Source organism: Schistocerca gregaria, chromosome 8 (assembly GCF_023897955.1).
Source record: "Schistocerca gregaria isolate iqSchGreg1 chromosome 8, iqSchGreg1.2, whole genome shotgun sequence".
Classification (NCBI taxonomy): domain Eukaryota; kingdom Metazoa; phylum Arthropoda; class Insecta; order Orthoptera; family Acrididae; genus Schistocerca; species Schistocerca gregaria.
This window is the reverse complement of record NC_064927.1, coordinates 167,065,776-167,081,675: the sequence shown is the minus strand read 5'-3', so window position 1 is coordinate 167,081,675 and position 15,900 is coordinate 167,065,776. Positions and strand designations below refer to the sequence as shown.

General features: G+C 39.6%; 1 long non-coding RNA gene across 1 annotated transcript; it reads right to left on the bottom strand.

Annotated features, from left to right (window-relative positions):
- Positions 1 to 442: 442 nt before the first annotated feature.
- On the bottom strand, positions 443 to 7,881 carry LOC126284668 (uncharacterized). Its single transcript, XR_007551522.1, has 3 exons — positions 7,817 to 7,881; positions 2,407 to 2,548; positions 443 to 579 (listed from the first exon to the last, which is right to left on the bottom strand). It is a non-coding gene; the product is annotated as an uncharacterized LOC126284668 (long non-coding RNA).
- Positions 7,882 to 15,900: the final 8,019 nt, after the last annotated feature.

Genomic DNA, 15,900 nt, shown 5'->3' with positions numbered 1-15,900 from the left:
GCTGTAACATCAAGTTTTAATTCTGTTCGAAGAAGGTGTCCCTTGTGACACCGAAACCTAGGTTACAAATTAATTGTGTTCGCGACTGAGGGCTGTGTTTTTCAAAATTTTGTAGTATAGAAATATTTCTCAGTCTCAAGCATCGTGCTAACAGAAGAATGAAAATAATCGAACCCACCGATTTAGTAAGAGGGACAGAGGATGTGATACGTTGCACTTATGGAGAAGGTGTACCAGACCGGTATGGGCCTGGTTGATGAAACCTCTTAAAAGGTCGCACTTAGTCTATTAAAAGTTTAGCTCAGTGATATAAACAGGTACGTGAAACCCATCCTTGTGTTGTTCATTTGTCTACTTCAAAGAATAGATTTTAAAAACAACGAAAAAACTGTAACTGACAGTATCATACGTACAGCAAGAACAGTAGACAAAGTCAATGCGGTTATAGGTAAATTTTTTAATCGATTAATGTAGAGTACAACTTTACAAGATAAATACAAAACTATCTTCAATCGTTGTCATGCAGGCACCTGACGGTAGCTCAGCCTAAGTATGGATGTGGGAACGCTCCGGGGAAACCTGCAAAGGAAAGACGAAAATTATTGGCAGAAGAAGTGAAATGAAACATTTATTGGGGAATCATTATTTGTCCTCTTTGAAGCAAATCTGTGGTGGCTAGCTCAAAAATCTTGTACCCATTTGATGGTAAAAATATTTATTTAGCAATTTCGCTCCAAACTTACGTTGAAATTTCAAATTCTTGTTCTGATACATTTAATATCAATTTCATAGTAGGGCAGGAACGGCGATATGGAAAGCTCAGATCTAAAGCGTTCTTGACTAAAAATAATTCGTGATTACGTACTGTCTACTGCACTGTCTTAACATACCAGGAACTTTGAGTGGTAGCATGGGTCAACAAACATTAATCTTACTGCACTGTGGGTATGAGTTCTAAAATTGAAATCACCGTGTATATTTGATAGACGCCCCGAATTGATACCTGAATGTCACAGATGATCATATCTTTCTGCCGACGTATTTATAAATATAAATAGAAGACTGCCTTGCTCATGTGTGAACTGTATATTTTCGTACTAATTGTTTTTGTAAAATAGTGTATTGTCTATTGGACACAAAGCAAGCATGGTACACAGGAAATACAAGGCAGCTTGTTACGTTATTCGTCAGAGGGATATTCGTCTGACCAGTTTTGTGACTGTGACGCTCAGGAAGATATTTGTGCTAATAACAGCGACAATAAGTCGAATGTATGGAAAACTTTTCAGGGTGTGATCTATTAGTTAATCCAGAATTCGGCACAAAAGTGGCGATATCGACCTCCAGTCTATTCGACCATAAAACGTGGATGATTGCACATTGTTTTGTGTTTTCTGTAATTAATGTGAAGTTGTTAAAAGTGATAAAAATAACAGATTTTGCTATAGTTTATGCCATTGTGGACATGCGATTTATAAGAATGATTTTCATTATAAATAATATTTAGCATTTTTAAAAAAATAATGGAAGTACATTGGACATATCAGTCCTCCATCAGGTCTGTGCAGTGCCAGCAACTTAAAAACAGCGGCCAATTCCAAAAGACATTCAGACTCTTGCGTGGGAGAATGCAATGTAAGTATCACTATTGCAAAACTCGAATCTAGAACAATGGAAGACAGCTGTTAGCTAGATGTTCTCTGTGTAAGGAACGGAACTGAAAAGGGGAAATGGAAAACTGTAGGAAACTACATAAACTCTGCGGGAAAATGGAATTAAGATCGAGAACAGCATATTGCTAGCCGAAGGCGACAGGTTCATCTGTATGCAAAGTACATTTGAAATTCTATGGTTATAGCTAGAGAACGGATATTAGAGTCACCAAAAGACTGCCTAAGAAAATCAGTTCGAAGAAGGTTCTTATAATTGACTGGACGAAAGTAACAGAAAACGAAAAGCACACAAGACATTTTGTTACCTGTGAATTGCTAGTAACTAGACGTAGACTCGTAGATAATAGCCAAACAGAAAACTTGCAATAAATGTTTACGAAACGAGTGAAGCAACTGTGTGAATTCTTGGAGAATTTTGGGAGGGTAAGAAAGCGAAAGTCGTCAACGCATACTATCACATTAAAATGCGCCTTGTTTCAATGGGCAAAACAATTGAAGAATGAAGACGAGACACAAACCTTCAAAAGCATGTTCAAATTACGACACTTAACTAATTTAAAGAAGTATAGTTTTTCGAGCCAATGTCCTAAGCATCCAGCAGATGGTTAAGCTGTTTCAGTCATTCAGATGTGTGATAAATGTTTCATTTAAGGTATAGTTGGTGAAAGTGATCTCTCTCACTTTTAAATCGACATCACAGCTTAGTAATTGGTGTGAAGCATTTTTCACTTACCGTATGGCCAGCCGCCCCACGGCCAACCTCCGAAGCCAAAACCAAAAGTGTTTGCCGTCACCAGGGATTCTTCTCTCGCGACACGAGCTCCTCCAACTGCGGCCACGGCGACGGTCACCATCATCGCGAGCAGGACTGCCAACTGTACAAAATCAAGTGTCATTAGAGCGTACTTTATCTGCTTCCATCCTTTTTTTTAATGTTTACATGCTGAAACGATCCGTCACGCGTTGTCACAATTACATTCACTTACAATTATAAATAATACATCGAATAAAAGCGCAACTGAAACAGTTTTTATTACAAGTGTTCAATGTGAGCATCATTCGTCACGCATCGAATCGATAGGTGAGGTCTTTCCAAACCTTGATCAGTGTGTCTTGAGTAATTGTTACAACAATGCTGCTTCTAAAATCGGGTAGATAAGCTGCTACAGGAGGCACATACACATGGTCCTTTATGAACGGCCAAAGGTAAAAATCGCGTGGCGTCAGATCGTGTGTGAGCGTGGACGCCCTGGAAAACTAGTTCTGTCATTCGGCCCCTTGTGGACAGTCTACGGTTTGATACACCGCTGTTTAACCAATCGCTACTGTTTTACGCCAGTAAGGGGGCGCACTATCAAAAAATTATGTGGCTTATCTTCTTCCAATTGAGTAAAGAACTATAGTTCTAGCACGTCAAGATAAGAAATACCAGTTACAATTGCTACACCGAAAATGAAAGGTCCATAAGCTTCCCGCCGAAATAAGGCACAAAAGACATTCAATTTAGGGGAGTCTCAATGCACCTGTAATATCTCGTGGGGATTTGTTGACTCCCCGATGCACACATTATGTGTGTTCACGTTTCCACAAAGGTGAAATGTTGATTCATCACTGAAGACGACACTATCCAAAAAAATTCTCATCGTCATGCAACAATGTTTTGTTTGCACAGTTGGCACGTAATCCGTAATTGGTGGATCTGTCATTTGTACTCAGGTGATCCATACGAAAAAAATTTCGATTTGGTTATGGCCTCTCGACGGCAATTGACTTTGAACCCTGAATCGTAGTTGGAGCTAGACGAATAGGACATTCTATTTCGTAAATCATTAGGGAATTCTCCTTAAAAGTCTGAAAACAGACGTCACAGATACTGCTAATTCACGACTAGCCTTCACAATTGATTTCTTAGGACTACGCTTTAAAGAATCTCACTCGTTCGACGCATTCTTTAATCCTGTTCGTCGTTCCACACTCATCCCTTTGCTTACAGATATAGAAACATACGTGTTTGAGTTGCTCTTTCATTTAATGTATTTTCATAATTTTTATTTGAATGTAATAAAACCTATAAAGCCTTAAAACACCTATATTCGTTTTGAAACACCTTTTACTTTAGAAGATTCACATTGATGCAAAAACGTCAGTTCTGTTACATATTTCGACAAAACCCATTCGTATCGTATGTGCACGTCCCACATGGGTCCAGGTGAACGGTTTTGAAAGTTTACATTAAACAAGCTTAGAGAACGCAATTTAACAGATAATAAATCCTTAATTACAGCAAGTTAGTGAAAAAATTAAACGCCATCAGCTCTCAGATTGGTTTGAACAACAAGTGTTTTGCTACACATGGTCCTGTTGGAAATGGTATGCCATTGCCTTCACCAGACCTTTGAATTGACTTAGCCGGTCAGTTACAGCAGACCTACAACGGACTCCGAACCACGGTGCAGCTGGGTATATATCGATCAGAAAACATTGTCAGAGGTGAAGGAAGTGATAAGTAAGAGATAAAAGTCCTATGACTGACGTGTGATAGAACCCGAGACCTTTAAAACCATAGTGTGGCAGCCACACAGTCACCGATTCACAATACGGTAAATAACACAGTGCTGTTTTACAGGTAATGTGATTTCATCCCCACGTGGTATTAAGAAGTAAAATGGTGGTAACTAATTCAACGACAGCTAATAAAAGAATTCCCTTTTGTTTATCAATACAGTTGCTCAAATGAAATTACTGTTTGATATTTACACAGAGGTGACAAATTGTCATGGGATAACAATGTGTATGTATACAGATGACGGAAATATCGCCTACACAAGATATAAAAGTGCAGTGCAATGTGTGGCTGTCATTTGTCCTCAGGTGATTCTTCTGAACAGGTTTCCGACGTGATTATAGTCGCACTGATGGAATTAACAGACTTTGAACGCGGAATCGTAGTTGGAGGTAGACGCTTGGAACATTCTATTTTGGAAATTGTTAGGGAATTCAGTATTGCGAGATCCATAGAGTCAAGAGTGTGCCGAAAATATAAAATTTCTCATCACAGACAACGCAGTGGCCGATGACCTTCACTTAACGACCAAGAGCAGCTGCGTTTTCGTACAGTTATCAGTGCTAACAGACAAGCAACATTGAGTAAAATACACTCCTGGAAATTGAAATAAGAACACTGTGAATTCATTGTCCCAGGAAGGGGAAAATTTATTGACACATTCCTGGGGTCAGATACATCACATGATCACACTGACAGAACCACAGGCACATAGAACAGGCAACAGGCAACAGAGCATGCACAATGTCGGCACTAGTACAATGTATATCCACCTTTCGCAGCAATGCAGGCTGCTATTCTCCCATGGAGACGATCGTAGAGATGCTGGATGTAGTCCTGTGGAACGGCTTGCCATGCCTTTTCCACCTGGCGCCTCAGCTGGACCAGCGTTCGTGCTGGACGTGCAGACCGCGTGAGACGACGCTTCATCCAGTCCCAAACATGCTCAATGGGGGACAGATCCGGAGATCTTGCTGGCCAGGGTAGTTGACTTACACCTTCTAGAGCACGTTGGGTGGCACGGGATACATGCGGACGTGCATTGTCCTGTTGGAACAGCAAGTTCCCTTGCCGGTCTAGGAATGGTAGAACGATGGGTTCGATGACGGTTTGGATGTACCGTGCACTATTCAGTGTCCCCTCGACGAACACCAGAGGTGTACGGCCAGTGTAGGAGATCGCTCCCCACACCATGATGCCGGGTGTTTGCCGTGTGTGCCTCGGTCGTATGCAGTCCTGATTGTGGCGCTCACCTGCACGGCGCCAAACACGCATACGACCATCATTGGCACCAAGGCAGAAGCGGCTCTCATCGCTGAAGACGACACGTCTCCATTCGTCCCTCCATTCACACCTGTCACGACATTCACACCTGTCACGGGCTGCACGATGTTGGGGCGTGAGTGGAGGACGGCCTAACGGTGTGAGGGACCGTAGCCCAGCTTCATGGAGACGGTTGCGAATGGTCCTCGCCGATACCCCAGGAGCAACAGTGTCCCTAATTTGCTGGGAAGTGGCGGTGCGGTCCCCTACGGCACTGCGTAGGATCCTACGGTCTTGGCGTGCATCCGTGCGTCGCTGCGGTCCGGTCCCAGGTCGACGTGCACCTTCCGCCGACCACTGGCGACAACATCGATGTACTGTGGAGACCTCACGCCCCACGTGTTGAGCAATTCGGCGGTACGTCCACCCGGCCTCCCGCATGCCCACTATACGCCCTCGCTCAAAGTCCGTCAACTGCATATACGGATCACGTCCACGCTGTCGCGGCATGCTACCAGTGTTAAAGACTGCGATGGAGCTCCGTATGCCACGGCAAACTGGCTGACACTGACGGCGGCGGTGCACAAATGCTGCGCAGCTAGCGCCATTCGACGGCCAACACCGCGGTTCCTGGTGTGTCCGCTGTGCCGTGCGTGTGATCATTGCTTGTACAGCCCTCTCGCAGTGTCCGGAGCAAGTATGGTGGGTCTGACACACCGGTGTCAATGTGTTCTTTTTTCCATTTCCAGGAGTGTAGCTTCAGAAATTGCTGTTGGACGTAGGACGAACGTATCGGTTATTTCAGTGCGGCGAAATCTGGCGGTAATGGTCTGCAGCAGTAAACTACGCAGTCGGGTGCCTTTAATAGCAGCATCGACATTGCCTGCAGTGCCTCTCCTGGGCACGTGACTATATCGGTTAGACCCAAGACCTATGGAAAACGATAACCTGGTCAGATGTGTCCCGATTTCAGCTGGTAAGAACTGATGGTAGGGTTCGAGTGCGGCGCAGACCCCACGAAGCCATGGACACAAGTTGTCAAACAAAGCACTGTGCGAGCTGGCGGTAGCTCCATAATGGTGTGGGCTGTGTTTACTTGGAATGGACTGTCTCTCTCTCTCTCTCTCTCTCTCACACACACACACACACCGAACACAGTTATTATTAATATTAAAGGTCTAAAACATTATTATATGACATAGAAAACTGAACACCAGGAAAGCTATCTCTTGGATTGTATTTATCGTGAATTTGTTGCATTTGCATGTGACAGCTATAACGTAATTATTATACTGCCATAGGTCTGTACATAATTCGCTGCACATGCACATCTGAATTTTTTCATAAACTGTTCTGTACGTGCAATTCACAAGTGATGAGGTGCAAGTGGACAAGCAGCGTCGAGTGTGGTTAACGCTCGTAACTGTCGTATCTACCGAAATTTTGAAACTGTTATACCTTTCATTAAATGGGGTAATGTACTCATTCAATAGAAATTTCCGAAGAAAAGGCGATGAATGAGAGGTCCTAACCTGCCTCCACACGGGTTTCGCCCCTTTACATGACGTTTGCTTACGACTGAAAACGCGAACTGCAAATAGACGTCAAGCAACGCCTTCAGTAACAAATATTCGTAGTTAATTGTGATACACATTGCTATCGGTCCCTGTGGGTTCCTCCATTATCAGGTGTAATATACTCCTAACATTATTTTTATTACTTTTACGTGAGATGAAGCTATGAAAATCTGTTTCCTTTTTACGAGAAGGTAATACTTTTTTTTAAATTTTTTAACTAAGAAATAAATGATAATGAACAAGGTTGAGAAGCTTAGTTCAACGTTCCTTCTTGTCAAAAATATAAGTGTTCCCTTTTATGAGATTATTATTTTCATAACTAATTGTTCTGGTATAAAGTATAACGGGAGATAGAATTGTGTCTTCCGATATAAAATTTTCTCCTCACAACTTCCCATCTTTCTGATGCTCTTTGTGGACTATCTTTCCCTCCCGTTTGTTGTATTTACTATTTTGTTGCTATCTTTCTGCCTTTTCCGTCTCTTTTAGTGAACTTTGTTTTACGTATTTCTTTCTCTTCTGATACCAGTTTAACATTTTTTGGTACTGAAGTAGATATTTCAGACTGCTACTCTTGCTGTTGTCATTATTATTATATTACTCTTATACTTTCATCACACCTAATTATATGTTTCATTGTTTGTTTCACAACAGTGATGTCTTTTTCGATGTACTTTTGCCAGGTAAATGACAACAGAAACAAATAACATTTTCTAAAAGAAATGCACTTTATAACTTACCATAACTGCACGGGCTGCCATGTTCCACACGTGTTGCTGTCTTCTGAGAGCTGTTGGAGACTATGAGCCCCCTGTCTGGACAATCACCTTATATACATGCCACGTCTGGTCACGACCAACTTTCGGCGTCTAACTCTTAATTACACTGTCGTTTCTCGCGAGTTTCTAACAGTAAATTTTCGCGCGTATTCGAGACGTATCGGTCTGCAAGACAGCAAACACTTAACTTAATTACCACTACTGCTATTGACTTGTAACACACTTTCAGCTATTTTACAGGACGGAACATTTACTATTGTTTTGTAATTTAATTCTGGATCGATTGCAAAGTTGTTATACGTCGAATATTAAAAATTATGGTTCATTATGGATAAAACTAGATATTTGTCAAGTTCGCGTTCGCTGGATAGAAATTCAGTGATGGAGATCTGCTTTTTGTAAAAGACAATTATTTTTGCTATTTTGTGCTCTTAAAATGCAGCAAGTTTTCTGTTGTTTTTCCACGTACAATACGAGACTGGAAGAGAAGGGAGAACCGATAGAGGTACTCATGGTACCCTCCGCCACACACAGTCAGGTGGGTTGCGGAGTATGGATGTAGATGTATTCATTCGTCTAGGCGACCATTGTGTGCCTCATGTTACCAAGACGATGGTACTACGCCTTTGATATTCTGTATCGGGGTGATATTCCCTGCATTCTGCCGTATTTTAAATTGAAATACTGACCCTTTGACGCCTGCACTTTTTTATCGTTGAACTAAATTATGAAATAAGTTTGTATCCTTGAAGATGTGGCTGTGGCGCCGCGAAACTAATTGGATCATTAATAAATATTTATCATGCAGCTGAAGCAGTCTTTTACGTTATGATGCGTTTCGATACTGTATTCAACAGATACTCATGATTTAACGATATGCGAGTTTATTTTAACAACAAAAGCTTTGATATGCTACAGTTGAATACAGAATGTCGTTTTTCTTTAAATTTTCACGCGAAATGTTTCTAAGGCACCCTGGTAGTTACTGTTCTCGTATTGTTCTGAATGTAGACTACGGCTATCATCTATTTAGAAACAAGGACATAAGGATGTTTAAGGTTTAGCTTTCTGTCAATGACGAAGTAATCAGATATTATCACTTATTCAAAGAGGTCTGTTTAGATTTCTCAAATGGTTCATATGACTCTGAGCACTATGGGACTTAACTTCTGAGGTCATCTGTCCCCTAAACTTAGAACTACTTAAATCTAATTAACCTAAGGACACCACACACATCCATGCCCGAGGCAGGATTCGAACCTGTGACCGTAGCGGTCGCGTGGTTCCAGACTGAAGCGCCTAGAACCGCTCGGCCACACTAGCAGGCTGCAGATTTCTCCTCATGTAATTTAGAAAAGCTATGGAGAACTTAAATAGAATGAGATGACGCATGTTTCAACTTCACAACTCCGAAATCGTATTACACGTCCTACATTATTTTTTATAGGAATGAGAGACATAACATTGGCATCGGATTACTTAGATATATTGCATGAACCGAAGTCACGACTGTGAGACCAGATTTTATAATTACGTTGTCCTCCAGGATAATGACGCAAAAGCGCTACTATATTACAGAGCTACAGTTACTCTACACTAATTGTATGAAAATGAAAGAAAGAGGATTCTATGCGTATTGCGCATAAAACGTCATTTCGAGCATGTGTTCTCTGATTTCAAGCACCGTGTGAAGCCCTATAAAGAAAGTAACGACAACCTTTTATGTATGAATTGCCGACAATCGCATCTCTCCATTGGTCAGCTGAACTTCACGTGGTACGAGGCAGGCATTTCTGGGCCAATCTAAGCAAGAGAAGTACTAATTTAAGTTTTATTTCTTTGTATGAAGCCTTTGTGTCATACAAAAATGTTTTGTGTGAACGAACTTACTGAGTTGTTTTTGTGATATAGAAATTAATGCTAGACACAAAAAATTTGAATTTAAGTCATTGTGATGAGCTATGCAATATCGTTAGCATTTCTGTGTCTGGATAATATTTTAGTTAATTCACGTCTCTATGATGTTTAATATAATATTTTCATGCTGTTTTTTGCATAAATGTGAAATTACTGTGTAATTCTATCGTTTCATGTAATAGTGTTCTTACAAAACCGTTTGCACATTACCTATCATTAGTGTGTTTGTGGTTGTAGCGAATCCTCAAGGTGGCTACTTTGTGAATCAGATTACGTGTAGCGTACATTCGATCTGAATGTAATAAGATTTTTTTTAACGTGAAATCATCAAAATTGGGGACAAAATACTTTAACTTAATCACAATTTTTTGTAAGTGTAGGCGAATAAAATTTAGAATAACTGTCTGTGAGAGACAACTAACTAATATAAGTACAGTAACGCGACCTTTTTCTCGCTCTTATTACACTTTCAGAAATAATGCCTCACTGTTGTGCCGTTAATTGCAGCTCAGGAGCAGATCGTGGGTACAAGATAATCAAAATTTCACAAGAGGAAAGAAATGGGGAACATTGCTGGGTGTGGTTGCACAGAACATGAAGAAAGGAGCAGTTCTCTAAACTGTGAGAGGTAAGAATCCACACATAAAATCTTTGTATTCCATCAAGGAATGACATCACTTTCCTCCTCTGAGCCGAAGTGTTACTGCGTTATTTAAGGAAGTCACGAATAAGTTCTGCTTTAATTTTTTTCCTTTCTTAGCTTCATTTTAAACCAGATCAATTCGAAAATTATTGAGAGGATGGTATCAATCGTTCTGCAAAGAAGGGAAGAAACCCATAGAAAAAAAGGACTGCTCAAGACGATTTAGAGGGCACTTTAAATACAGGTCTCGAACCAGGTAAAATATTTTCGGCACAGTTCGTACAAATAATCCTCTTCCTGATGCTCTGTCATTTAAAATACTTTACGCCTTACCGTTGTTCCACAATATTTTCGCTCAAGTCAGTATGAGAACTGTCAGAACGCAGTTGTTGAATTTTTACGCAAGAGCATCAGAATGTGAAGAAACCCGTAGATTAACAGAGCTTAAAACCTATACTGGGAGTGACCTTTTAGTTTATGCCTCAGAAGCAGTTTTCAGCGTGTTGAAAGTGGCGGAAAACATTTTTAGTGTGAATGAAAAACCTAATCTTGGTTCCAAATTGAAAACAAAAGTGTTAGAGAACGACTCTGCAACAGCAACAAGGAACTTAGCTCACAATGTACGGTCCTGTCACTCTGTAGTAAACAAAACTGCTCACGTATTCATTACAACAAGGACACAGGCCTATATACTTTGAGGGAGCGTAATCGATTTCTTCCTATGATCGATTTGTTCCTATGATAAAAAAATCACAATGCGGTAACAAGAGTATGAGCATGAAAACTGCAGAACGAGATTATAAATAACAGTAAACGTGATGGTAAGTGCCAGAACGTTAAAATAATTATTTGTTGTTATAATGCATTCTTTTCATTAATTTATTAGTAATAAAAGATGTAAAAGTTAGTATAATTGTAATCCTTAAGTTTCATTCTGGTTTTGCAGTGACGCATTTGTTAAAAACTTATAGTTTCATAATTGTTACACTACTGCACGTTATTTCAAATAATTGTAAATGTTTGTTACAAACATTTTTGACAGTTTTTAAGGATTGTATTAAATATTCCTTGGCTCAAAAATTGATTACGTTATCATTCGTACTAACATGAACATAAAGCCTCTGTTTAAGAAAATGTTCTGGTAGAAGGATAACAAATTCTATTGTGTTGACTGCTTCTATCTGTAGTTGTCACATTTAATGATAATAAACTGTACTGCAGAGCGTGATTGACGCCGTCTGCGCTCATAAACAGTGTGTAAAAGGCTACGCGATCGGTGTCTGTACGCTGCATATCAAGGAGGTATATAAACTACATAGAGTGGCTATCTGTGAGGTAACAGCGCTCCCAGCGGCAGCAAAAAGCAACACCGGCCGCCATTTTTTGAAACGTCTACTTGTCAGTATATTTAAGTTTGGTGCACAGTACTGGTGTCAGAAAATCACTGTTTTCCGGTTGTAATTTGTTTTAAAAATCTTATTGACCGATCGCGAATCATGCCCAGTGTATGTGTAGCGTACAATTACGTTAATAGAAGTGATAAAACTACTGGAATATCATATTTCAGGTGAGTATCTAAATGCGTGTCGTACTTTGCGTCTTGTGCATCATTTTCTCGTTTAAGCTGTATACAAAATGTAAATATGCTACTGTATGCAGGTCTCTTTATTTTTAGATTTCCTCTGAAAAAGAAAGAGCTATTAAGTCGGTGGGTAGCCAATACGAGGCGAGATAAGTGGCAGCCAACTCAATATAGCTATATATGCTCGTTTCACTTTGAAGATACATACATGTATAGTACAAACGATAAAGGCGACTTCTGGCAAACGCAGTATCGTCAATATTTACGTTTCCTGGCCATCTGCAGAAAACAACTATAGTATAGAGACAACCAAGGAAACAGCCTGTCAGTGAAGAATCAGCTTCCTTATCAAATGAACCAGGTAAATTAGTTTTCCTGTTATTTATTTGTTATATGGGTTATGTGTGAATTTTACTATTAATCAATGTATGTTTAAAGAAAAACAAAGCTTAATGATAATACTTCATCTTTGTAGGTGAAAGAGTGAATCAGAATGATCATACAGATCATTCTTATTGTTTGACTAGCCCCAAAAAATTGAAACAGAATTATTAGGCACTACAGAAAAGGACCGAGAATCTGAGGAAGCAAGCGAAATATGCAAGGCAAAGTGTTTCAAGAAAGAGGCCTAAATAAGAGACTTAAATACTGTGCTTCTGAAGTGATAGGATGTGACAAAAATAGTGATAATCTGAAGCACTTTTTGCAATGGAAAACAAATATTCAATTCCTGAATATCCTAAAGAAATGACAGTTTGCCGTTACACTCAATTTTTACTCCTTCAAAGCTTATAATTATTTGAGGAAGTCTGTTAAATTACCCCATCCTCGAACACTTCGCAGGTGGGCGACTACAGTAAACTGCAGCCCTGAATTTACAGAAGAAAGCTTAAAAAATTTGCAGATGAGGTTCAACGTAGTTCAGGACCTATTTTAACTGCACTTATGTTCAATGAGGTGGCTCTTAAAAAAGACTTGATATGGGATGGTAATAAGGTCTGGGGTTATGTTGACTTAGGGCAAGGATGTGAGGGAAGTCATGATAGCCAAATACCAAAAGAGGCATTAGTGTTAAAGGTCACTGGGATTAATAAGAGATGGAAAATTCCTGTTGGTTATTGTTTTCTTAATGGTTTAACAGCAAGTGTGAAACTTAATTTACTGCAGCGGTACCTCCGTAAATTGGAGGAAACGGATTGAAAACAGGTTTCATTGCAATAAAATGCATCAAAAATAGTTTTTATACTGCTCCAAAGGGTGTATTCAAATTGTTAATAGTGGCAGAAAGGGTTTTCAGGGACTGTCAAACCGTAATATGGAAGAAGAACTTCGTTCTGTAGTTGTTGAGTGGAATTGTTCAAAATGTTGGATGACAGGCCGAATTTATTTACTCGATTTTGACCATCTAATGGTGCCAGCTGAATTTGTAGAAGAGTCACATTACTCTTTTCTAATCACGATACTGTTAAAATAGTATTTTAATTATAGGTTACACCATTTGTGCAAAACCCAGGCCAACGGAAGAAAGAGCGAAACATATTCGGCAAATATATACAAACTTATATTGTTTAAGGGACAATGAAAGGTCCTGCGCTGTAAATTGATCGTTTTTGGACCTACTGAACTATTTAAAATTGTGTTTGACCTAATCTATATGGCTTTGCAGCGAAAGGAACTGCAACATTTCGTAATAAACTTTTCAATTAATCGATATCAGAAGTGTGTTTCATTTCTTTTAGGCTTCATCAGTACATGTTTTACAGTAGAGAAATCATATTGTAAGTGCAGATCGGCTTTTTTTTTACGACATGCTTAGTAAACAATAACAACATTCAGTATTAGCAGACGACGTGTAGGCTGCACCTTGACGCTACAAGACATGGCGGCTCAGTTTTCAAGTTGCTTCAAAGATGGCGGTGCCATAGCCGGTCTATGTTGTTTATTAGGTCGTTGCTGCATATCGCAGGGTGGAGGGAAGTTTGCTCTGACATGGAGGTTTACGCTCCTACCGCCAGAGAGCAGTGAAGTGCAGAACCAAGAGAAGCACGATTCTGCTATCTAGCGCCAATGTTGGAAAACATTCGGGCTCGAACTTCATGTAAGCGAGTCTTAAAATGTTTCTGAAAGTTATTAAATGCGTTAGGAAACGCAAATTAATTACATCGAATACAGAAATAATACACTTAATTATAATTATAAATGGGTGCATACAGTGTTTGATTTGAAAAAAAAAAGTTCCGGTACTGAACATTCCACGGGATAATTTTGAAATGTAGACTTCTTAAAATATGTTGTTTTAACGCTTTTCTGACCGTTTCAAAAGTGTGAATACAATACTTGTTTTACATCACTTTGATGACAGCAGGAGTTTTATAGTACCACGCCTCAAAATTTGCCGTTCTGATTGATTTAGTCGAGGTACCCGTTCATCGAATACTGGTCTGGCTGTATATAATTTGAATATGATAATGCCGCTAGATTTTGAAACTCAGAGGCTTTGTTTCAATATTTGTATATTTCACAACAGCAGGGCTGACAGAACAAAAAACTAACTTATTCACCACATTTTGAGCACGTTTTTAAAACAACAGTATCGTATTTCTGTTTACGATTGTCCCGTTCGTGTAAAACAGTTGTGTCTAAACATGTTGTAGTTGATTCTGAGGTCAGGTAGTTAAAACACTTCACCTTTGTGCACAGTGTTTTCTTTAAGTGATAATTCAGTCAACTGTAAAAGTTACAAATATGGACCAACTAAGTGAATTATTAAAAACACCAAAAAGCGACAGGACTCTCGGTGAATAAATTCAGTTAAAAACACTAGGTAGGCCACTCCCGAATTTGGATCTACAGCAGCAAATAAAAAATCGATGCCGTTAGTTCCGTCCAGAAATTTTCCAAAAGATGCTGTTATTTGTTTTCCTTGTATGTTATTTGGGGAAGCTGAGCGACATGAATAATATTCTGAATTTTCATTTCTGAAAACCATCATTCAGCGGAAAGTATAGACAAATAATTGACGTCCACAACAAACAAGTAGAACTATATAATTTAATTGTAAACTCTCAAGGCCCGACTTCTGCCATTATCTTACGCAACCATAGATAAGAAGAACTATTTTTAAGACGGTCACGTTATTGTCCGCACATACACTATGACAGCGAAGAATTGGACGTTCGGTCGTGCGGGTACATTGCTGTATGACAGAGAGAGATTTTCGGAGTTGGTCTTACGTTTTATTTCTCATGGAGATATGAGAAGAAGAAAGTTAAGCAACCTCTCTCTCTGTTACTAAATCGCTTCCTAAGATGTTCTCCAAGAAAGTATGAAACTTTTACTGTGCATAAGAACAGCACCGTTGCTATAAGTACTTTTTTTTTCAGACAGCATAACGCTGCAGCAGAAGTTATTTAGAAACTGTGCGACATGTAAGCAACACTGACAGTCCCAAGTCTTTAGCATGGAAAGATGTCACAGCCTGAAGAAAGACGCTAAAGGGGGGCCGAGCTTTCGAAGCTGTTATCACTAATGGTTGGAAAGTAAGAAACGATCCTTACCTCTAGTCGTTTACGGATGATATTGGGAACGCCAATGAAGGCTTCTACTCTTTTGTAACATTCGATCAACATTCGTGGGGAGTCTCTTCTTTCACAATATCAAATAGATTTAACTGCACTACTGAATTTACACAGGCAATCGTGGTTAAATGCTTCTGTTACTCTTACTTAAATAGGTAGTATCGCCACTCACCGTACGTGCGAGGGCGTACTGAACCAACGTTAAAATGGCAGAGAGGCTCTAGTGAACTGATAGGTATAACACTAGGGCACACAACGGGAGAGAATTTGTGGGATACTGTGTGATATAGGATGAAGATAAATTCTTTATTGATACATTATTCAA